Source organism: Camelus dromedarius, unplaced genomic scaffold (assembly GCF_036321535.1).
Source record: "Camelus dromedarius isolate mCamDro1 unplaced genomic scaffold, mCamDro1.pat HAP1_SCAFFOLD_189, whole genome shotgun sequence".
NCBI lineage: Eukaryota > Metazoa > Chordata > Mammalia > Artiodactyla > Camelidae > Camelus > Camelus dromedarius.
The window spans coordinates 86,209-111,083 of record NW_026989847.1 but is presented as its reverse complement, the minus strand read 5'-3'; the positions used below and the strand labels follow the sequence as shown (position 1 = coordinate 111,083).

Sequence of the window (24,875 nt, the reverse complement as noted above, 5' to 3'; positions counted from 1 at the left end):
GTAGAAGAATACCTTTATCTCACCTAAACAGCAAGGCTAAATCTCAAGCACTTACCATGATTTCTCTGAATGTTTACTTGAGTAGATTTAAAGCTAAAAGCATTTTTCGCTCAGAAACCTAGTTAGAGCTTATACCTGCTGTTATATATATCGGTCGGGCAGTGCCCCAACACCACAATTCTGTGTTTCCAGTAGTGTTGGTGAAGGATGGCTTCCACACACTTTCGGTTTTCTCTCCTCCTCACTCTTCTGCTTAGACATCAATGCAGGTTGTGTATTGTGGAAGCCAAGGATTTTTTTTTCATTTAGGATCATCCTCGGAGAAAACTGAGACCTGCTTCTGCTTCTTTTCCCTGCTAGATTTCCCCTTGGTGCATTTCAAATTCTCAAGATTGAGTTCCTTTAAACAAGTAATTATTTCAAAAAAAATGAGCAGGTTTCCATAGGGCCATTACTTCTTTTATATTCTTGCTTTTTAATACCTCTCTTCCATCTCTTTATCTCTAGGTGTCTTATTTCTATGTCCTTTGGTTTGGGCTGATGGCTAATCAGCATTAGTGTAGAAATTGTTGCTTGATATTACTGATCTATATTCTTTCCATGGATATTTGATTTATCATTGGATTTTAGGGAAGATAGTTTCTTTAAAAAAATTCTGGTAAGTAACTTGTGGGGGATTCTGATTCTCTTGGCCTAGAATTATAATGCTTAATTTCTGAATAAGTGATACTTTCATAGAGCTCAAAATTCCAAAGGTTTGAGTGCCACCACTGTCCCGAAGCCTTTTATAATTTTCTTTGGGGGCACCCAGAACTGAGTGTGTGTGTGTGTGTGTGTGTCCTTCTGGACTTAGTTTAGCCTGAAATGAGCAAAAGGAAGTACCCCTCTTTTTACACAGACGACTTTCACAAATTGATACCTTTTAAAAATTTATGAACTGTAATGTTGTAGAATTTTACAAGAGGCAGTGACCTTCAGGGCTGTCAGCAATGGAGGCAGAACAGTTGGAGGGACAGCAGGTGCTCGTGCTCAGTGGCTGAAGTCACACAACATCCACGGCCACCTCTGGTTAATCTTATAGAGTTGGTGCTGTCTGCAGGCATTCAGGGCTGTGCCCTCCTCCCCACCATACATATATATTAGGAAAAGTGGTGAGACTCAGTATAAGAAACAATAAAGAATGAGTAAGGGAAATTGAGTTTATTGTTTTTAAAAAGAAAAATTAGCATCCATGTAGTTTAATTTCAGCTCCTAATAGATTGATGTGTTGACATTCACAAGGATGCGTAAACACCTGCAAGATCTTGTGGCGGCACCGGAGACTCTGAAGCAGCAATCACCACACACAAAGTTCACTGCTGCCCTTGACAGCCTTATAGATTTACTTGATTAAGAAAAGGCCATAGATGTTAAATATCATCATTTTGAGAAACGAGTTCTTTTGAAATCTTATATACTAATGTAACTGAATTGGATAAAGAAATGCTAAATGTGTAATAAAGTATCCAAAGAGGAAATGATTACTGAAAACACCACAAATTGAAGAGGACCACAGCATAATGTGCATATATATTTTAATGATCTGGAAGATTCAGCTCAGCAGTGTATTCAAGACATCTAGATATGATGTCAAAAGGGGGTGTCTTTGGATAGCTTTTTGTGAATGTTAGAGTGAAGTCAGGGTCAGGTACACAAATTAGGTTTAAAAGCAAAAGGTGAACCAGATTTCTTCTCAAAAATCTATTGTGTCTGTTTAGAAATCATCAAATCCATGGGTCAAGGTAAGAAAAGAAAAAAAAAAAAAACTAGTGACCACGTGACTGTTTCAGGAGCTGGTTGTAAAATGACAGTTGACAATTGTGTAAATTAGATATGATCTTGATGTCCAACTGACCCAAAGAATTTTAGTCCATGTGCCAAAAATATATCAAGGAATAAATAGTGATCTATGTTTTGTCAGATCTTTTATCCCCCCTTCAATCCTGCATTGTGATTGGGAAACTAAGAACTTCTACCGCAGGGAGGGGGATTTTCAGAAATGGAATGTCCCCCAACCGAGAAAATAAAGAAAATGTAGCCATACAATGTAGAGACACAGGGAGATCTGTTGAGCCAGATGACACTTGCTTTACTGTCAACTAGTAGGAGGTGCAGGTTTTGATGAATTGGGTACAATGTTGCTGCCTTTCTCAAGGTATTGCCCAAGGCTCTTGAGAAGCGATGAATTGGGGCCAAGGAATTAGCCTCCGATTGCCCTTTGCCATGGATGTTGTCTGTATTCTCCACTTTTAAGCTTTAGCTTAGACAAGTTGTAGCGTTTTGCCAAGTGAGCTACAGACAGGAAGTGAGTCTTGAAGCACACGGCTCTTTCCTCCTCACTGCAGCAGAGAACCTCTGCATTGGAGCTTCCTGAGATGTCATCGATGATCATTTTTCATGTTAGGAATCAGTAAGAATGCTATGTCCATATGGATGAGGAGGGTAAGATTTCAGTCTCTAAAGTGGTAATGATGGGTTGACATTTTCACTTAAAGAGACTCACATCAACAAATGCGTGTCTGTTCTGGACCAAGAAGAAGCAAGTGTTTGAAAAAGAATAGCTTGAAAGGTCAGTGGGACATGTCAGGCATCTTCTTCATGTCTTCAAGTTCGGGTATCAAAAATGCTTTTCCTATCCTGAGTGATACTGACAATTTGCCGTGCTCTGTGCCTCATGAATACCAAAGGCTTTCCTAAATAAAAATCTAGAAATGGTAACATTCTTGATATGTGTTAAACCAGGGGAGATGAAGGAATTAAAATTAGTCCCAAATTCTGATTTTTTTAAGGACATCAATTTTATAGAAACTTTTGAAGAATTAAAGTGACAGAAAATTACAAAGCACTTTTCCTTCTGGTAAGAAAGGGTTCTGTGTTCCTTTATTGATGAGTGTAACATAGAATCAGTACTAATATTGTTTGTATTGTACTTAGTGTTTACAGAGTGATTCACAGATATTCTCCTATTTCATCTGTGCAATGACCTCTGGAAGGTAAGATTTCCTAGTTATGCTTTTTAATGTCTATTTTTAGCTCTGTCTAAAAGCAGATTGATTGAGCTCCATTTGCTCAATTTAGAAGGCTGGACTGATTAATTGTGTCAGAAAATTCCAGGAGGCAGAGGAAAGGAAGAGACATGGGTTCTACACGATGGAAGCTGCTCCTGAAATGATTTGACCAGCAGTCTTATCCATTTTTCCCAAGGCTGGAAACAGAACACAACCCAAGACATGGATAACAGGGAGCCCATGTGACTCCAGCCTTGGCATGTATAGTCACGGCTGTACTCCTGTGCCTTGGAGAGGAGGATGCTTTGGGTCTCTGTTCTACAAAATCTGTTTTGCTTCATCTCCGCAGTGTCTTGTTTTATTGGCATATGCTGAAACTTGATTTACATTTCATAGCATTAAAACAAAAATCAAGATCTCTTTATAATTTATTAACTATTTGGTAAATAGTTTTTGGTGAATATTGAACTTTATTATTAGGTCTTACCATGGCAATGTACAACACCTAGTTCCCCAGATAACAGCAGTGGCTTAAACATGCTAAAATTGTATTTCCCTCTTACATAAAGAAGTCAAGCAATCGGTAGCCCAGGGCTGGTTTGCATGATGGCCCCTGGGTCAGAGAACAAGATGCCTGTTATCTTCAGCCCATCAACCTGATGGCTCAAAGTGGCTGCTTGAGGGTCAACCATCAGGTCCACATTCCAGGAGCAGAAAGGAGGGAAGAAATGTGCTTCAGTTCCCTTTTGGGATAGTTCTGTAAAGTCCCTTGTAGCTTTCCTGCTTTTATTTTGCTTTAGACAGAGGGCTGAGAGACAGCTTTCTATGAGGTAAAATCAACTCACGACCAGCCATCTCCCTTGAGAGGAGTGGAGGGAGTGGGCGGGAAGGAACCGATCATCCTGCACATGGTGTAAGACACCACGATGAGCCGCCGGGGGCCTCTGCAGTCCGTCCATTGCTTCGGGCTGCACTGAGCAGTTGGTAACGGTTGAGATTTTCACGTAGAGGTGCGTGTATGCTGGAACAATTGCTTGGTTCATTTAAACTAGTGGCGACCAGAGCACGTTGGAGAACACATTTGTTCTCACCTTCTAGCCAGTGACCCTCCCGCCAGGTTTCTGTCCTGCTGTTCATTTCCACGTTATTTTCCAAGACTTCCGGAGGAAATGTAAGCAGCCTGATGCTCAAATGCTTTTCTGTGTGATTACCCCCTTGTTCTTTGCAGGAACAATAATTTACCTAGAAAAGAGTGGACGAAATTCCAACCCTCCATTTCTTTAAAGCTCTGAGATTTGGTGTTAGGAAATAGAAGAAAATTCCAGAAACACCCTTAAGAAACATTATTCTTTCAAATGTGATATGGAACAGCAAAAGACAATATATTTTATAGAACAATTTTTAAGACAACTGAATTGGCAGTAAGTTCACATAATGAAACTTCCAACAATTCTTTATATTTCTCCTGGAAATTCCTTGGTACTTGGTGTAAATTATTAGTAATTAATATCAGCTTTCTATTCTTTCTCTTCCTGTAGTTGTAGAGTTAACATGAAAATAGCTTCTTGTGTAACTGAGAAAGCCTCCTGGTCAGTCTTCTAGTTAAACAGCATGTGTGCATTTCGGTGGCAGGTGTGCTAAATAGTAGTTTTCAGGCCCTTGAGGGATGCCCATCACACCAGCACTGCGGGAGCCTATTTCTCACCCACGACCAGGTGAGACCCTCCTTCCTTCCGCTGCCTTGCCCAGGCCCCAGCATTCTGGTTCTTTCTCATGACCCATTTTCATAAAGTTCAGCCCTGCACCAGCCGAGCAAGCCTTGGTTTCTCAAAGACCAGGGTCTTAGTTCTAGGCTTTCTGTTAAAGGACAGTGTATAAAATCAGGAAACTTTATATGTCTTTTGAGGCCTCAGGATCTCTGCAATTAAAACAAGAACTTGAGTTACAATACTATTCTTTTCCACTTCTGAATTTCTAAAACTCCACACAATAGCTTTTTTATTAATTAGCTAAAAATTTTTCCAGAATATATTTTTCGAAGGTTCACAAATATCTGTTAATTTATATTTAAAGATGCTATATTTAAGAAATGGAATAATTATTTACTTTTAAAAAGTAATTTAAGTCAAGAAATGTTTGATACTGAATGTTTACTATGAGTTCAAGTATGTAAGCTTAATTTTTGTGGTACTGTCAATAAACCACACAATGTGAGAGTTCTGGGTTAAGTTTTATCTGGGGCAAAATGAGGACCAGAACCCAGGTGACAGCATCTCAGAGAGCTCGGAGTAACTGCTCTGAAGATGAGGGGGATCTCAGCATAATATGAGATTTCATTGAAGTGGGATGTGCCGTCAACTATACATTAAGTCAGAGGCTGCTGCTAGTCGAGGAACAGGTGTCTCTGTTAATGATTTTAGTGCTTTTCTAGATAGGAGGAAATGCAAGAACTTGGGCTCTTAAAGTTTCCTGAAAATGTCTATCTGAAAGTTTTCTGCCCATTTTCCCAGAGCACAGAGCGCCCCATTCCTGATCTCCACACAGATCTACTTTCAGAGGGTGTTGAAGGTCAGCAGCTGCAGTGGCTCATGACTTAATCAAATCAGAGGCAGATGGCAAGTGCCAATTTTTAGTTGACAATATGTATATATTGTAGGAAAAAATTTACTTTTCAACCCTACCCCTGTTTTACTTTTAGTTAGAGATCACCTGATAACTGTTAGATGACTTAAGTCAGACGAGGTGTTGAAGGAGTCGTCTCTTGAGCCAGCCAGTGCTCTATGTCAGCCTCCTTGATCACATTCAATTTTCTTTCTCTTCAAACAGCATGCATCTGATTTTATGAAGTTTGGAGCCTGTCCTGAGCACATGGGGTCTGGAAGTGGCCCTGTTCCTGTGGTCTTTGTTTATTCTGTGAATTATGGTGTGAATCTTTATGTGCCCAAGCTTCATCATAATTTCAAACTTAAAGGATTTAAATATGGGAGATGGATGCCAAGTTCTGGGAATAGATTTTCAGGATAACAGCCAGGATTGGTAAAAAGTAGGGAGAATGGATACAGCCTTTAAAAAGAAATGTTATTTTACAATTTCTGGCAGATAAATTAAAGTGTTTGTTGGGATTCTGTCAGGAATGTTTAATTGGGAGACCTACCTCCCATTTTCATGAAATAAAATAATTTTATTATTTGTTTAGTGCCTACTGCCTAACAAATAAGTATCCCCTATGCATATAGTTTTATCGTTTAATCTCTACAAAGATTCCCTGGAGAACACAAGTGTCACAGGTGAGGGAACCAAGATCGTCCAGGGTATGTGGCTGGAAGGCAGATGGGCTGGATGGCTTACCCTCCAGGCTGAGACAGAGACACCAAGGTTTATTGACAAGCGTGTTGTTGAAGTGGTTTATTTAATACTTTGCTTCCTTGATGAAGTGGATCTCTTGAAATTGTTTATGTCTGGATTATCTTCCCCTCTCTCCTCTGCCTCAGGACTTCTCCTCATAAGTAGTATGAATTCAGCCTGAACTGATTCAGGAAAATCAGAAAATAAAAAATTAGCCCACACAAATGCCTGATAAGTCTTTGTATTTCAGTACTTCTTAAAACTCTTAGAAACGCAAGGAAGGTGTGTTACCTCGGGGACTGAGTGCATTTGAAGTGTGAGAAATGTAAGTGTGATCTGGTAAAGGCACAGGCTCTATAGACAGTGATCCGGGTTTGGATACTGGCTCCCCTAAGTACTGGAAACATGACCACCCAGAGCCTCAGTTTCTTCATGTGTTAAATGGGCTGATGGAGCTCACTTCCAAGTGGCTAGGTCAAAATGAGATGGTACGAGTGACTCTCAGGCAGAATGCTTGTAACAGTGCTAGTTGCTCTTGCTGCTTTATACTGTCTTCTTAGGTAATTCCGTTGTCCATTGGCTTGCAAATACCTCCTCATTTGATTTAAAAAAATAGCGTGCCCTAAAAATTTTAAAAATAAGGAATGAAGATTCACTGATTAATGCTGGTTGTATTTTTATAGGTCATTTATTAAAAAAAAATTAGGAGTTCTCTAAAGAGAATTTATTCTGTGTGCCTAGAATATGATTCAGTTAAAAATGATTTTCCTTTAAATACTTTTCAGAAATTATCTGTGATATTTTTCTTGAATAGTAGTTTAAGCTTTCTGAGGAGGTTTTATATTTAGAAAAGTTTATTCTTGTAACAATTGACACGTTAAATAAATGTATCAAACCCTGGACAGCATAAAGCCCTTGCTTTTTTTTTAAATATATATAATTTTGGTGGTTAGTGCTATGACATATTATTATTTATTAACGGTTTTTATTTTGCTTCTGGGTTGTCCTAGATTTCGGCGCATGTTCCTGGGAAGGCCTCTCGGGCAAAGATGGTTATTTAAGAAGGTTGTCATTGTAAATGCTCTCAAGAGGATTAAACAAATTCCACAGCAAATAAATGAACATGTTTGGAAGGTTTTCCACCCTCATGTAATTTCCAGAAAACAGACATGATTCACTTGCTAAACCAAACACACAGGTACAGTAATGAGCCTGGCTCACATGACTGGACAGCACGGAGGGAGCCTCATCTATTGGCGTGGGTTACGCTGCAGGAAGCGCAACTGAAATTTTAATTAGAATTTATTTCCAGCGAGTGCTGCTTCCGTGTTTTTCTCCCCAATATAAGGAAGTGCCCTCTTTGCCTGGCCATCAGTCTGCAGAGCCCCTCGTCTCACACACTCCCCTGTTCATCAGAAGGCTGATGGAGCCAGTTTGCTTAGACACACTTAGCTACACTCGCAGCGGGGATCATCAGTCTCTTCTGTGTGTTCACCTCCACGTGCAGGGGAGAAAATCGACTTTTGCTGCCGACAAACGCTAATTGACTACCAGTTGTTTCAGAGGGACTGTGATGTTGAAAACTGGTGTCCCTTTCATTTTTATATGTTGGATGCTGACAAATTGCACGGCCACACCCCCACTGTAAGTACACCCACCAGGGAGGGTGTCGGAGCTTGAATCTGTGTGTTTTAGTATTCTGATTCTGGCACTTGTCAGCTTTCAGTGTTCTCGCTGGGTTTGGGAGACTATTTCTCAAGCGATTTCTTTGGCTACCAATAAATTTGCAAAGCCGTCTCCTTCAGTGGAGTTCCGATGAGCTGAGTTGGGAGGGGCATGTGAAATTGAGGCTGGCAGAGAGGTGCAATGAAAACTAGCCACCATCTGGTTACCTCTCATTTTTTATGGGCCAAAGATGCTTGTCTTCTTTTCTTTCCTCCTCCATCCATCCCTTCAGGTCAGGGAGTCGTCTTCAAGAATTTCATCCTAAAATGTAAAGTAATGATGAAGGCATTGTGTTTCTGTTGTTGATTTCATTTGATTTGCATTCATTGTTAAAGATTTTCTGGTGAGGTTCTTATGAGCTCTTAAAAGCTGGAAGAGCAGCACAACCAAGGAGAGAAAGTCAGAGAAACGAGTCAGCGGCCCCTGTGAGATCTGCGGGACGAAGGCAGGAGGTGGGGCAGAGGCAGCACCGTGGCCTCCCCTGCAGCCCTGAGGGCAACGTGCGCATGTAAAGCCAGCGTCTCTTGTCACCATGTGTTCTAACAGGACTCCCACTAAAGGAATGCGAGGAGATTTGGGGAGGCCTTACCTTTTACCGTCTGGTCAAACATCTTTAATGCTGACTTTATTTATTCAAGATGACACAGAGATCACCTGCAGAGCGTGAGGGAGTGGTGCTTGCTTCCTGTCTTGCCCGCCCCAGGCTCACTCATCTGACACCTGATCCTCGTAGGCACTGCAGTGCCCGTGGGGGGAGCTCTGCTCCTCGAGGAGCTGGGCACGGGAGTGTGCACATTGGAGCCGGCTGCACCAGCGCTGATACATCTCTATATGTTGAGCCCTTTGTGTAAGTAGTAGAGGTGGGATCCAGAGTCTTCCTGTGTCTACGGAGTTCTCCAGCAAAGCCAACTTGGAGGAAAGAAAGAAAATGCCTACTGTTCCATGACTGTGTCCTAAGGGTTTAAAGCTCATGCGGAGCACACGTGAGATCTCATTCAGTAAATACTCTGGGGTCTTTACTCTGACTTGTCATGAATTTGGCATTCTCATAATGTTATTTCTCTTAAAACATGTCTAAGCAACCATTTTTGTGTGATGGTTATTGTGCGTAAGTGTCCTGAAGAAACTGTTGTGGATGGAAGTGTGGGCATCAGTGGTACAAGAATGTTTGGTGGCCCTGGGGGCTGCCCGAGCTCCACACCATTTGTTACCAGCAGTCTTTCAGATTGCATCTTATTCCAGAGCTCACCGGGGCTCCCATCTCTCACTACGTGTCTTGAGAGAATATTTGTTCAGAGGGGAGGGGACAGGATGCTTCCAAGTCTGGGTTCTGGGGTTCCCTGTCTAAAGGTGGCACTGGCACAAATCCTTTATTCATGGAGTAATGAAGCCCCCCAGTCTCGTGGCTAATTGGGACTCCCTGTCCTTCTTCATGTTAGGAGACTGAGGGCTTGGGTTAGGCCCCCAAACCTGTTTTTGGTGAGCTTTCAGCCCTATCACACCACCTGTGTTTTCCCATTTCAGTCACATGACTTTGATTTTTGCAGGTAGGTGTGAATCCTGGACATTACCTGGGACATCCAGGTTTCCCCTACAGTAGGGACAGTGAAGAAAGTTCACCCCGTATGGTGTGTTCGGTGTCCTCGAGGACAAGTAGGGACCCACAGATAGATGTCTGGATGGGTGGTGATCAGGCCTGAGTCTTGAAAGAACCGAGATTCCATTACTGTTTTAAAAGTGAAATTGAGGGAGTAATTCTGGAAGGTCTGATGCAACTGAGATTAAAATTATTATATGGTTTTTATTGTTAGCAGAAGTGGTTTTTAACCCTTAGACCCAGTCCCCCCTATTTATAATAAATATTTTGTAACCTTTCTTTTCTGGTGCCCGGAAGTGAACGTCATAGAAAATGTAACCTAACTATAAGTATGATAAACAAATAGACAGGTAGATGGAAAGATGGGATACCCAAATTCTTATATTATGGGGTATTTTATATTCTACGCTAATTATTGACCTCTCAGGACAAAAGGCACATACAAAGGGAGTCACTTCTAATAAACTATTTTTCCAACCCTTACCTAACTGGGAAACAAGTGGCTTCACAATGAGCACCTCCCAGGTCCCCGGGGAAATCTTCTTGTCAGAGTTACACTTGCTTATGGTGTCCTGTGCCAAGTGCAAGCAGATGCGGTTTGGAAGCTGCCCGGAGGCTGACTCCGGGGATTCCTTCTCCATCGCAGCTGTGAGGGAGCCTTGCCTTTCCTGACCACAACAACAGAGGCGATTTTGAATCTCTTAAAACTGCCATACCAGTGTATATCACAACCCTCACAAGATACGTTGAATAAAGTAGAAAACTTTAAGTGTCTCCTTTAGGATAGAAATAGGGTATAAAAGAAATCATGAATTAAAAAATTCTAGTGCCCGAATAAGTGCTACATTACACTGGCTGCATCATAAGGTTAGAAAACTTCATTACCACTTTAAATACCACATCTTATAGTTAGATTTTATTAATGTTTTTTTCCCTAAAGAAAAAAAAATCATTTCATGAGTTCTTGCGTCATAGATGACGAGCAGAGTGCAAGTGTAAAACCAGGAATCTTGATGCTGGTTAGTCTAGACCATCTCCGTCACTGCGCAGATCATCTTTACTCATTTTACTGCACTTTTTAGAATCACCTTCTCACTTGGAAAAACCCCTGTGACAGTTGGATTTTTTAGTAAAACAATTCTTTTTCTTACCTAGAACATCAGTGATGTTTTCAAGATGATAAAAAAAATTTGCCCATGGCATTTAAACAGTTGCTAGTTCTCGTAATTTATGGCTCACTGTCTCGTATTTATCACAATTGGAGAACTGTGTTTACTTTCTGCAAATTCTCATTGCTTTGGTGACGCAGGGACACGTGTCCTTACTGGATGGATTATGATAGTAGTTGTTTGCATTCTCTCCCTAAATTGGAGTCCTGTGTTATGTTTCCTGTTAACTTAAAAAATAGGAATATTGTTAATTAACTAAATATCTAACCTCACACCAGTGATGCATATCAAATTGGTCCAAATAGGAATTCCAACTTTAAATGAGGCAGTAATTTCACAACCCACTTTTCCAAAAATTTGGATTGATGGTTCAATTATACCAGGGACATTAGCTGTTTTAATTGAATCAATCATTGCTTTCTTCAATAAAATTTTCCATTCTATCTGCTCTTTTGGTTTATTGTTCTTCAGTGTTTCATTTGCTTTCTTTCCCAAAAATATATGATTTTGGCTTTTGTCATTGAAAACCCTTACTGGTTTTGCTGCCTCATGCTGGAGAGGAAGGCTTGTGACTGTTTTATAGTCACTGGTTTCATGGTTGTATGAGTGCTTAATGCCACGTTGCAGGGGTGTGGAGACCTAATGAATTGTGTACATAAATGCTTAGTCTACACTGAGTTCAGGGTTAGTGTTCGCAGCCCATGTCATCAGTATCATAATTAATCCATTACAATCATCCTCTATTAATCAGTGTTTTCCTTCTAACATCTCCAGGAGAGGAAATGTAGTAGTCTAAATGCAAATCTTTGCCAAACTTTCAGTCAATTCAAAACCTTTAAAGCTTTGCTGTCAATAGGACTGTGTGCCTACTATCCCTAATTCTGGTCCTCCAGACCCAGGACGCGGTCTCCACAGCTGGTGATCCATGAGACACTGGGTTCTTGATCCCTTAGCTCTGTGTGTTCTGAGACATCTGGGGACTTCAGCACTGTTTTAGGGGCTTTGGGTCCCACCTCTTCATAGCATTGCTGAGATGAGATCTGTGGGTTCACCCTCATTCTTGAGTGTATGGTGCATTTTTTCTAGAACCAACACACGCCACCGTGGCAGCACTGCTTTGGCCACGTGCTGGGGCAGCGTGTGCTTGTCAGTTCTTGGGTTTAAATTTTCTGTTCAAATTTCTAAAATGGGGTATATTGACAGATACACTCCATGTAAACAGAAGCTCTGTGGGGTTTTCAGCAACTTCTAAGAACATAAATATTCCTGAAGCAGCTAACCTTCCTCCCAACAAGTGAGGAGCAAGCCGGCAAGTCCTGGGGGCCTGTGGCGGCCAAGCTGTGCAGCCCAGGCTGCTCACCGAGGAGCAAGGAGAAAACCTTAAAAACCTACTTCCATGCCGTCTTTCACAGAATCTCAGAAATGAACATTCTAATATCTAAAGAGGGGTGATTTTTTAAAATAAATTTTTTATTTTATTCCTTTTTCAGTTTTATCAGGTAGAATTTTTACAGTTCAACGTCGCATACACATATTGCATGTAAATACATGTATAGAGCATACTGCATTTTTCAGTTTACATATATGTACTAATTATTGTTTCTAAGAACAGATTAGAGCTTTAGATTTTTAAAATTAGTTACCAGAGGAATAAGGACATCTACAAAAGAATAAACAGAATATGGTAATCCAATCACAAAGGACAGTCAGATGTGCTTGCATATATTCAAGAAATCAAAACAATATTTATTTCATTTGTGGTCTTATTATTATTGCTATTAATTTTAGATTCCCCATAAATGAAGTCATATGGCATTTTTCTTTCTCTTTCCACCCCACTTCACTTAGAATGACAGTCTTCATGTCCATCCATGTTGCTGCAAATGGCATCTTTTATGGCTGAGTAGTATTCCATTGTATATATGTATCACCTCGTCTTTATCCAGTCATGTGCTGATGGACATTTGTGTTGTTTACATGTTCCTTGTTCTATGTCCCTTCTGGCAACAATTATGGATTTTAAATATTTTCCACCTTAAAATCCTTCCTGAAGGAGATGTGGTAACTGGAATCAAAAACAGTTACAGCACAGGGTTGTTTGTGATGGGCCCTGGGGGCTTGGTAGAAAGGTTGGCAGAAAGGATTTCAGATTCTGATCAAATGAGTCCTCCTCTTGTAGCCCTGCTGACCGCCTCTCTCACGGCCTGCCCTACAAGTCTGACCAGTCCCTTTTGTGAATCCTACAGTATTGTGCACAAATTTTGTCCAATTAGTGTCATCCAGTAGGGACCTTAAGTGAGGCACCCAAGCTCCTGTGTTGGTTTCTTCCATCAGCCCTTAACTTCCTTGGGAGCCAGGACTGTCTCATTGCCCCAAGGATCCCTAATGCCTAGTGAGATGCCTGATAAAGCTGGTACTTAACGAGCACATGGGTCAAATGGAAAAACCTGATCAAAAAAAAGCCCTCATTTTTCAGACATGCCTACTTGAGCACAGAGGGTAAAATGACATGTCTTCTTGGATTTGCTGTCAAATACTTCAACAAAGGACAAATAAAAGAACAAAGGTCTGAATAAAGGAAATTTGGAAAAGTTTGTGAATTCCTTAATCTGGGTGATGGGCTGATTGTACTATACTTACTGATGTATACTTAAGTTAGTTTATAATTTTACTGTCATTAGCTGAATAGCAAGTATTAATACGTATTAATTGAAAACCTTAGAACTGAACAAACTTACCCCACACAAAATCCTTAATATCCTAGTAGTTTGTCTTTCAGAAATCTTTTCCCACAAAGACAAGAAAAAAGGGAAAGGCAGATCCGTGCAGTATTTCCACGTTGTCAAAAGACCAAAGGCCGATACAAAAGAAGAGATTGTAAAAAAGATAAAGAGGCTGAAATCAATGTCCGGAAAACCTAGCTAACAATCCTAAATGGCCCAACTTAACTAACCTCAGCACTGCTGCATCAAGAATGGGGCAAATAGCACCTAGTGGATTTTTTTTTAATAAATAAATAATAATCCAGTTCCTACCACAGGCAATTATGATAAGACTGAGTATAATTTCTAACACCAACTAGTGTAAAATCATAATTTCTACTTGATTCAAACTGCTTCTTCTATAAAATTTGAATCTTTTTATTCTTAAGACAGATTTGTGGCCTATGACCTAGTGATAAAATTTTCAACTCGCTTGTATTCAAAAAGTTCACCATAGTGAGAGTTTATTACATCAAGTATTCCTTTTTGGGAAACCCATGTGCCTTGTCACTCTCTTTCATAAGATTTCCTGTGGAAAATTCAATCCTTCATTCAGGAAAATGCTGAGCAATATATCTCATGGAAAACCTTCATAAACTGCAACACAAGAAAATGAAAATGACAGTGAGCATCCCGTGAAGCCGGCAGACACACAGTGCACGGCTGTGTTCCCGCCTCAAATTTATGTAACCAGCAGAGAAAATGTGCATTTCAAGAAATAGACATAAACACTTTTCAGGACCTGAGCACACAATTTCCCTTTCAGGGTTTAGTGGGCTTCCATTTAATTCTATGAGAAATGTTTAAAACAACAGAACAACAGCTGAGATAGGGTTTAAAGTAACTTTTATGTCTTAGTGAAAATAAAGCCAACTGATAGTTATCATTTTTACTTTATTTGATCTAATTCTCTTACTTTACCTCCCCAACCTCCTCCACAAAATGATGGTGAACATCCCCTCCTGGGTCAGAAGGCTAAGTAGAAAGTACCAATCAAATGGAGGTGTGCTTTGTTGTTTTATTTTTCAAAACAAACAAGTTTCATTCATATGATTTAATAATTAACATCAGAAACAAAGTCTACTCAATAAATGGTAGCCAAAATATGTCATCATAGCTGCTCATCAGGTTTGGCCCCACGTTACACACTTTTACATGGACATGTGCCATGTGCTGTCATGGGAAACGATGAGTGGGGACAGGGCCTCTGCTCTCACAGGGCACACAGCCTGGTGGGGGAGGTGGTGTTCAATCATTGCCCTTTTTTTTAATGTACTTACAAATTATGGGAAATGCTATTTAAAAAGAACAAAATGAGTCAATGAAAGTGAAAAATACAAGGACAGTATTTAGGCTGAGGGAAGACAGGAAACCTCTTTGAAGAGCTGACACTCCACTGAGACCCAAAGGACAACTCCGGTGCTGCAGGTGAAGGGCAGGGACACATTGATAAAGGGCTGATATCCAGAATATACCAAAAACTCTTTAAACTCAACAAGAAGGATGAACAACCTGATTAAAAAATGAGCAAAATGCCTGAACACAGACCTCATCAAAGAAGAAATCTAGATGCCAAAGAAGTCTATGGAAAGATGCTTCACAGCATCTGTCATCAAGGGGATGCAGACTGAAACAGCGAGGTACCACTGCACACCTGTCAGAACTGCCAAAACGCAGAACACTGACAGCACCGAATGCTGGTGAGGACGTGGAGCGTCAGGAATTCTCATGCATTGCTGGTGGGAATGTAAAATGGCCCAGATACTTTGGAAGACGGTCTGGAAATTTTTTACAAAACTAAACGTACTCCTAACATATGATCCGGCTACTGTGCTCCTTGATGTTTACTCGACAAAATGGAAACTTATGTCCACACACAAAACTGCATACAGACGTTAATAGCAGCTTTATTCATAATCACCAGAACTCAGAAGCAACTAAGCTGTTCTTCAGTAGGTGAATGGATAAACTGTGGTCCAGCCAGAAAATGGACTATTATTTGGTGCTAAAATGAAATGAGTTATCAAGGCATGGAAAGACATGGAGGAACCTTAAATGCATATTACTAAGTGAAAGAAGCCAATCTGGGAAGGTTCCGCAACTGTCTGATTCCAACTGTATGGTGTTCTGGGAAAGGGAATACCACAGAGACTAAAAGATCAGTGGCTGTCAGAGGCTAGAGGGGAAGGAGCAATGAATGAGGTGCAGCACGGAGCATTTTAAGGTCACTAAGACAGATTACTCTGTATGATGCTGTGACGGTGGATACATGTCATTGGACATCTGTCCAAACCCACAGAGTGCACACCACCAAGTGTAAATCCTAGTGTCAAGTCTGGGCTCTGGGTGATGATGACGTGTCAGTGCAGGTTCACACATTGTCGCAAATGCACGCTCTGGTGCAGGCGTCAATAGTGAGGAGGCTGTGGGGACAAAGTGCAGTTCATACACCGAATCCAGCCCCAGCCACCGCTGTTAATAATGCTCTGTGGGTGTGTGGAATGTCCGGCTGCTCTGGCGTCTGAACAGCAGAGCTGAGCAGCTGCACCAGAGATCAGGAGGTTTGCAGACCCTGAAATACTTACTCCCAAGTCCTTGACAGAAAAAGTCTGCTGAGCCCTGTTCTAAACGAATCAGAATTCACCCTGATGAGACAGGACAGCAGGGCCCAAACCAGGCATGGTTAAAGGGACTGAAGCAATGTTTTAGTTCCAACACCTTTGCTGAAGTCCTGCAGATCCAGCGACAGACTGTAGCCAGGAAGCGTCTGCAGAAGGAGTCGGTAGCAGGCCTTCCCGCCAGGCTCCGGGATGCCGGGGGCCGCGCGCTGCACGGGGGCCACCCGCTTGAAGAAGGCGGACTTGCGGTGGAAGCCGATCAAATCATAGAGCTCGGAGAGGATGCTGCACTGCTGAATTCTCTCCTAGGAATGCTGAATCACAGGGAGAAAAGCAACAAGCATCTGAACGAAACATGTAATTGAAAAAAGACCCGTAAATATTTTCCCTTAAAACAGAGACCCAACGACACAGGAAGGAAAAGAATGGCTGACTTCATGCACTGATGGGACCGGATGCAGAAATGCAGGGAAGCAGCGCTGTGCAGATGCTCCAGACCTCCTCTGGGCCCCACCTTTCCGAGTTCCGCCTCTCCTTTTACTAGAAAGGTCCGTATTCCCTGAAACAGAGGAATCTGCTACCTAAACATGGGACACAGACATGGGAATGAGGAAAAGGAAGGGAAAGTAAAGGAACAACAGTTCATCTAGACCCTAGGGTTTGGGCGGGACTTTCACCAAACACACAACCTCTCAAAGCACAGAGCACATAGTGAGAGGCTGACAGAGTGTCTGCGACTTCTGCTCCTTAAACACCAGCTACCTGCCAGCACGCTGTGCCCGTTACTGAATCATTACAATCATTTCAGAAACTATTACTACCCGGCTCTCAGGCAAGGAAATCTGAAACTCGGGGAGGAATTATTTTCATCCTGGACAAATTCCCACGGCGCAGAAGTGTCAGAGCCTCCGGCAGACCCTGGACTAAAATGCTCCTCATCACCACGGGCCCTGAGCCTCAGGCTGAGGCCACGTCAGGCCTGCACTGGCCCAGAGCACGAGTCTGTGTGACAGGGAGTGGTCCCACTTGAATTGCCAGGCCAAGGCACTCAGGAACCTATGTAATGAAACCAAATACCCAAACTCATTTCCAACACACTGCCCTGTCCGGGAGGACTGCTCGGCACATCTGGCTTATGACCTGTGCACAGGCTGTGCAAGGGGCCCAGACATTGACGTGACGTCCCAATGGAAGTGGCTCAGAGAACGCTTCATCACAGGACAGACTCTCCCGGCTTCCAACGTTAACTCTCCATTCCATTTCCAACTGGAAAGTAAGTTTAGACTTGTTTTCCTCTCCAGAAACAAAGAGAGTGGTAACATCAGAGGGAAACTCAAGACTGAGGAAGAGTCTCCTGGCCATTTGGAAGGATAGGCTGGGGAGGGAACAGAGACAGGGATCAGAAAGACCCGTGTTTCAGTCCAAAGTCTGCACATCATTCGCTTTGACACTTTCCTTATTAATACAGGTGATAAAATCTAATTATGATTGTTGGGAAAACTAAATGAAATAACGTATGCCACTAGCATAGGTGTAAAATCCTCAATGAGTGTTCCAGAAATGGACGTGACCATGGTTAGATACTGTCTGCCAAGTCTTGGGTGCTAAGTTCACATCAGCCAGCCAGAGATGTGCCAGAGAATGCCTCAACAGCCAGCAGCCTTCTCCAACTTGGAAACTCACAGTGTCCGAAGAACAGGCAGTGGTGGATGCTTTGGGACACTCTGGAGGTAGCACTCCAGTGATGACATTAAAAAGCTGGGGAGAATTTAGGGGACCATACAGTTCAAATACAGAAAACTCATTCCATGTCTACAAATATTCATCTCGAGCCATGATGTTTCAGATAGGAAATACATATTCAAACGTACATCATTTTCCCACATAAGTGCATCAAAACAATTTGGAAAGAATGTAACTTTCTTCTCTAGATCACACAGTGGGTATTACAAGGTTTGTACTGAAAGCCCTACGTGTAAATCATCTGCAAACGTAACTGGGTCCATTATCAGTCATCATCATTCTAAGGGAAGGATGGAAAAGAACAAAGCCAAGCTAATATGCTCTGGTATTTTGTTGGGTTACGATGTCACAGAGGAGACGGACAGGTCATCAAGGAACCACCCTGCCGTGATCACGGAGCCGGGGAGCGGGATGGGCGGCAAGATATATGGCGCAGCCATAGCTGTGCCCGCGCTTCTAGGCAGGTACCCAGTCACTTTGACAAGGTGTCAAAAGTGTATGCCCACGTCCTCATCACCTGTCATGCACTAAAGAGAAATGGAAACCGATAAACGGCCAATAACCTCGGTGGGTACACCGTCCAAAGAGCAAAGTCACAGTTTGACAACTGGCCATCCCGGTTCCCTGGGATTCATTCTTGGAGAACCTTAAAAACCACTCCTCTGTCCTCAAGAAGAGCTGGTACTTGTCCAATCTTTGGCTCAGGGATACAGCACGTTCACGTGGACTTTAATGTCTGCACAGATTTGACTGTCTTTCTCCAGGTTCACTTGTCCATTCTGAAGAGCACTGAGTTAAGTCCAAATTCCATAAGATCAATTCCCTCCAGAGACAACTCAACGATTCTGCAATTACAAACCATCTGAACAGGACTGTCCTCAGCTAAAAATGTCACCCACCCTTCACTGTTTTCTTAATCTCCTCTCCTGGCTATTTGCAACAGACTAACAACACCCTCCACCAAGTTCCCCAACTATGTCAAATAGAAAGTAAGGTCCATAAAAGAGGAGACAACTCCATAGTCACCTCTGAATTCCTAGCATATATTAATGTCAATAAATAGAACTATGATTATGGCTTCTTTCCTTTAAAACTTTTCTGGTTATTTAAATGAGACCATGGAAGGGAGGTGTTTGGGTCCAGTATCTTGATCCAGAAGACTCTGGAGACATTTTTCGGAATGGCTGCCCACTGATTCATTCAAAACACAACTTCTCTTTCCGGGAGGAGCTGTGATTTTCTGCCAGGAGTTGGTTGTCACTCTCATGCCAGAACAGATTTAAACTAAATGCTTACATTAGATATGTTATTTTTCCCCGCTTCCAAAAACATTGACTTTCCTTACTTCCTTGCCTTGAGGAATGCTTTTTTACTTTTCTTTCTAATTCACCCTTTTATAAAGCAGGATTCAGGATGTGCTTGGCCTTACATAAGAACAGCTATCCAACTCCCAGTATGAGAGGCCTGGGGCTCACCTCCTACCCTCCTGTCAAGGCAACTGAAACTCAGCTCAGGGGCCAACTGGCCCCCAGGGCTTCTAAGGCTCACGTATCTCCCAGAATCCTTGCTTTCTGGTTTGACTTGGCTTCTGAGGATTTCCCCTCACTTTCTTGACAATTAGCTGTGCAGCTTTTAAGATGAAGAAGGAAGGTCTTATTTCTTAATCAGCATTTTAAGGAACTTATGTAATGAAGGTTTTCAAGAGTTTCTAGAACCCTTCATTGCCGAGACAGAAAACACACTAGATATTTTCTATGTTTAGCTATCATGTGTATTTTTTCTTTTGTTTTCTTAACTGCAAACAGACATCTTTTAATTAAAAAAAATTAAGGCCCCAAATAGGATAGAGAAAGGGCATACAAAATTAAAGGGCAAAGACAGAAAAATGATAAGTACTCTACAAGGTTAATATAATACTTACTCGATGGATCAGATCAGCAATTCTCAGTAACAGCTATTTGAAATATGACCATGAGGTAAAAGGTCTCTCTTGTCAGGAGATGGCTAATAGAAAATAGAATTAAATCAACAAACTAAAATTCTAAGTCTGGTGAGGTACAGAAGGCTACCAGCAAAATGTGTCGTCTTCTGGAAAGGAGGGAGGCTCACCAGCTCTTTACTGTGGAGCCTGAGCCCATGGGAGGACGGTGAAGTGAGCTCTGTAAGTACCCAATTAGCAAAGTGGGTGATGAATAAAGAGACGTGAGCTTTGATGACAGAGATGATACTACTATTCACTTGTCCTGTAAAGTATGTCTTCACGTTCAGTGATCACTACCTCAGCGTCCTCAGGGATTAAGATTATAGGAAAATTCACAGCCTGGGCCCAGACCTCCTCTTTGAGCTCGTGACACTGCACTTAGATGTCGCAAAGGCAACTCCAACTCCACCTGCAAAGAGCTGACTTCATGATGCTCCTCCCATAGCCGTCCTGCCCAGGGCCCCTGGTCGGGGGGCAAGGTCTCTCTGCCTCTCCAAGCTCAGGCCCATCACTCACAGATGTGACTGGACCCCTCCTTCAGGGCCCAGATTTCCTGAGTCACCGAGTCCAACCACCCACACCTGTCCTACCAGATACTCACTGGCACTCACTCAGCACTGACTCTGTGCTGGGTACCATGCTGCACACTGTGCACACGTTATCTCACTGGATCTCCACAGCAGTCCTGGGAGGTCGGTACATCACTGCATTTATTGATTAGATAAATTGTTTCTCTTCCTTGAGTGCATCATCCAAAGTGACACGGCTACTGAGCCACAAAACTGGGACTGAAAACCACTTGAAAATTCTACACTCCTACACCTGGCAGCCACCCTAATCTGACTCATCACATCACCTCCTGCTGAGCCTTCTAAATGTTTCTAAGCATTCTACAAGACAAAAGTGATCTACGAGAGCACCCCACTCCCCTACTTAATATCTGTCAATGACTGTCCACTGCCCTTAGGAGAAAGCCCCACCGGGCCTGAGCACAGCCCAATGGCCCGGCATCTGCGTTCCCTGCGCGGCATCGCCGCCTCACCCACCACACAGCTCTACACTGACTGTGTCCAGGACAGGGATGCTGACTCCGTACAACCCGGGGCTCGTCTCAATCGAACAATGATCACCTTCTTCAGTGTCCACCTTCTTCACTGCTGACTCTCAGAAAAATGTTTTCTCAGGATGAATCAGTATCTTTTTCCTTACAACTTCCCGTCATTGATAATGAGCTCCACCCAAAGAGAGAAGACTTAATTCTCAGTCTCCTTATCTGTAAAGTGAGAATAACAAGAAAATATGTCAGGTTTTAAGAGAAATAATATTCATGTGAGGCTGAGGTACAATTCCCAACATACAGTAAGCACTCAATATGTGCTTACTTATTATTAATAAGAATATAATGCTTTCCAGCAACCTTAACTCAATGTTTTATGGCTATGTCCAACAGACTACAGACACACTGTTGGACGAACCGCTTTGAGCAGATCAGCACAAGCATACTGGGAAAGGTAAGCGCTGACTCCGGTTACAGCTGCAGCAACCCAGCACTACGGGGCGGGGGCAGTTTCTCAGACTATTACATGTTGCTTGAGCATTTAATTGTCACTAATGAATAAAGACAGGTGTTCTTTAGTCAAAGCTCCTGAAACATAAATCTTCAAAGATTGATGCAAATTAGATTTCAAGTACAACACTCTCTCTAGAAATTATTTGATAATAGTCTTAGCTCCTCTGCACATCAAAAGGGCATGTTCTTAATATATCTGACTACACCGAAAGTGTTGTTTAAAAGAAATTAAGATGAAGCCATCTTAAATAAGCTCTCAGTATCATCTTCACAAAGCCCCACCCAAGGGTCTCATTTCTCACTTCCACATAGGTGTTCAGGTAGCTTAACCTGGGTCTTGGTTTCTTATAACATGGGGGTGGGAAGAGTTGTGGATAGATTTATGTTGCAAATATAAACCTAGTGTATTTGCTGCGTAGAAATCCTAGAAATAAACAAATTGATATATAGTCCTACCTCAAGAAGCTCAGACTTTCCATTTACAACAGCATTAAAAATTAAATGAGAGATACATTTAACAAAAATTTACAAGATTTGTACATTGAATATTTTGAAGTATCACCAAAACATTTTAAAAGATCTACATATATGGAAGACATCTCATGTTAATGGAATGGTAGACAATATTGTTAAAAATATTAAGACTTCCCAAAGTGATTTATAAATTCAGTGGAATCCCTATCAAAATTCCAGCTGACTTCTTTGCAAAAATTGAAAAACTTATCCCAAAATTCATATGGAAGTGCAAGGGGCCCAGGACAGCCAAAGCAATCTTGAAGAAGCAGAGCAAAGAGGGATGACTCACTTTAAAGTGTACTAAAAAGCTATAGTACTAAGTCAGTATGGTACTGGCATAAGTTTGGATAAATAAATCTATGAGACACAATAAAATCCCAGGGGGAAAAAACTTACATTTACAGTCAGTTTTCCACAAGGGTGCCAACAACACTCCATGGAAAGAATTGTCTATTCAACAAATGGTGCAGGGAAAGCTGGGTATCTGCAGGCAAAAGAATGAATCTGGAATCTGGACCCCCATATTTTATATAACAAATAAAAATTAATTCAAAATGGATCAGAGACAGAAATGTAAAAACTAAACCTATAAACTTTCTAAAAGAAGACACAGTATAAATCTTTGAGGTCCTAGGATAGGCTTTGGTTTCCTAGATACAATACGAAGAGCACAAGTGATAGAAGAAAAAAGCAGATAAACTGGACTTCATCAAATTTAAAACCTTTTTGTTACAGAGGACATCATCAAGAAAGGGAAATGACAGGGGAAGGGGGTATCTCAACTGATAGAGGGCGTGCTTAGCAAGAAAAATAAAATAAATCAATACATCTAATTACCTCACCTGTAAAGAAATTGTTTTAATGTTTAAAAGAACTAAAGTGAAAGCACAATCTGCAGAATAGGAGAAAAATTTTACAAAGCATGTATCTAATAAGAGACTAGTATTCAGGATATATAACAAATGCTTACACCTGAACAATACAAAGAAAATCGACCCAATTTTTAAATTTTCCAAGGATTTAAAAAAATACACAAATGGCCAATAAGCATATGAAAAGAAGCTCAGCATCACTAGCCAAATCAAAATGAAAATGAGATCTTATTTTACAACCACCAGGATGGTTATAATCAAAACATGCACAATAACAAGTGTTGTTCAGGTGGCAGAGATACCTCATATGTGGCCAGTGGAAAGGGACAATGGTGCAGCTTCTTTGGAGAAGTCTGTTGTTTCCTCAAAAGGTTAGAGTTATATGGCTCAGCAATTTCACTCCTACATGTAGAGTCATCCCTTAGTATCCTCGAGGGGTTGGTTTCAGGAACCCCCCATCCTGGATTCCATAATCCAAGGATGTTCGAGTCCCTTTACAATCAGCCATCTGGATCCATTAAGTGGAAACTACAGATATGGCTGGCCAACTGTACAGCCAACAGAATGAAAACATATTCTCACAAAAACTTGCACATCAATATTCATGGCAGTATCATTCAGAGTAGCCAAAGGTTACAAACAATATCCATCCATCAATGAACGGATAAACAAAATTACCAAGAATAGTCCCACAAACTTTTGGTCATTGAATCTTTGACAAAGGAGGTAAGAACATACAATGGAATAAAGAGAGCCTCTTCAGAAAATGGTGTAGGGAAAACTGGACAGCTGCATGTAAATCAATGAAGTTAGACTACTCCCTCACAGCATACACAAAAATAAATTCAAAATGGCTTAAAGACTTAAACATGTAGACAAGACACTATAAACCTCTTAGAAGAAAACATAGGGAAAACATCTGGCATACATCTCAGCAATGTTCTCCTAGAGCAGTCTACTCAAGCAATAGAAATACAAGCAAAAATATACAAGTGGGATGTAATTAAACTTACAAGCTTTTTCACAGCAAAGGAAACAGTAAGCAAAACAAAAAGACAACCTATGGAATGAGAGAAATTATTTGCAATAAATGAGACTGACGAGGGCTTAATTCCCAGAATATATAAACAGCTTTTACACTTCATAAGAAAGAAAAACAAACAACTCAATCCAAAAATGGGCAGAAGACCTAAAGACACTTTTCTCCAATGAAGACATACAAATGGCCGATAGGCACATGAAAAAATGCTCAATATCATTATCAGAGAAATGCAAATCAAAACTGCAATCAAATATCACATCTCGCCAGTCCGAATAGCCATCATTCAGAAGTTCACAAACAATAAATGCTGGAGAGTCTGTGGAGAATAGGGAACCCTCCTACACTGTGGTGGGAATGCAGTTTGGTGGAGCCATTGTGGAAAACAGTATAGAGGTTACTCAAAAGACAAAAAATTGACCTCCCATATGACCCAGCAATCCCACTCCTAGGCACATATCCAGAAGGAACCCTAATTCAAAAAGACACCTACACCCCAATGTTCACAGCAGCAATATTTACAATAGCAAGACATGGAAACAACCTAAATGTCCACTGACAGATGACTGGATAAAGAGGTTGTAGTATATTTGTACAATAGACTACTATTCACCATAAAAAAAAATAATAAAATAATGCAATTTGTAGCAACATGAATGGACATGGAGAATGTCATTCTAAGTGAAGTAACCCAGAAAGAGAGAGAAAAATACCATATGAGATCGCTCACATGTGGAATCTAAAAAAAAAAAAAAAAATGAAAAAACAACCAAACAAAAAGATAAACTTATCTACAGAACAGAAACAGACACAGAGACATCGAAACCAAACTATGGTTACCAGAGGGGAGAGGGTGTGGGAAGGAATAAATTGGGAGTTCAAGATTTGCAG

At 41.3% G+C, this 24,875-nt stretch overlaps 1 protein-coding gene across 1 annotated transcript in view; it reads right to left on the bottom strand.

The window, feature by feature from the left end:
• Nucleotides 1-14,643: 14,643 nt before the first annotated feature.
• Nucleotides 14,644-24,875, bottom strand: part of LOC135320929 (uncharacterized) — an 80,225-nt gene continuing 69,993 nt past the window's right edge. Inside the window, exon 15 of the mRNA XM_064484156.1 lies at nt 14,644-16,577. The gene's annotated coding sequence lies outside the window, so the exon portion shown is untranslated. The remainder of the gene's footprint in view (nt 16,578-24,875) is intronic.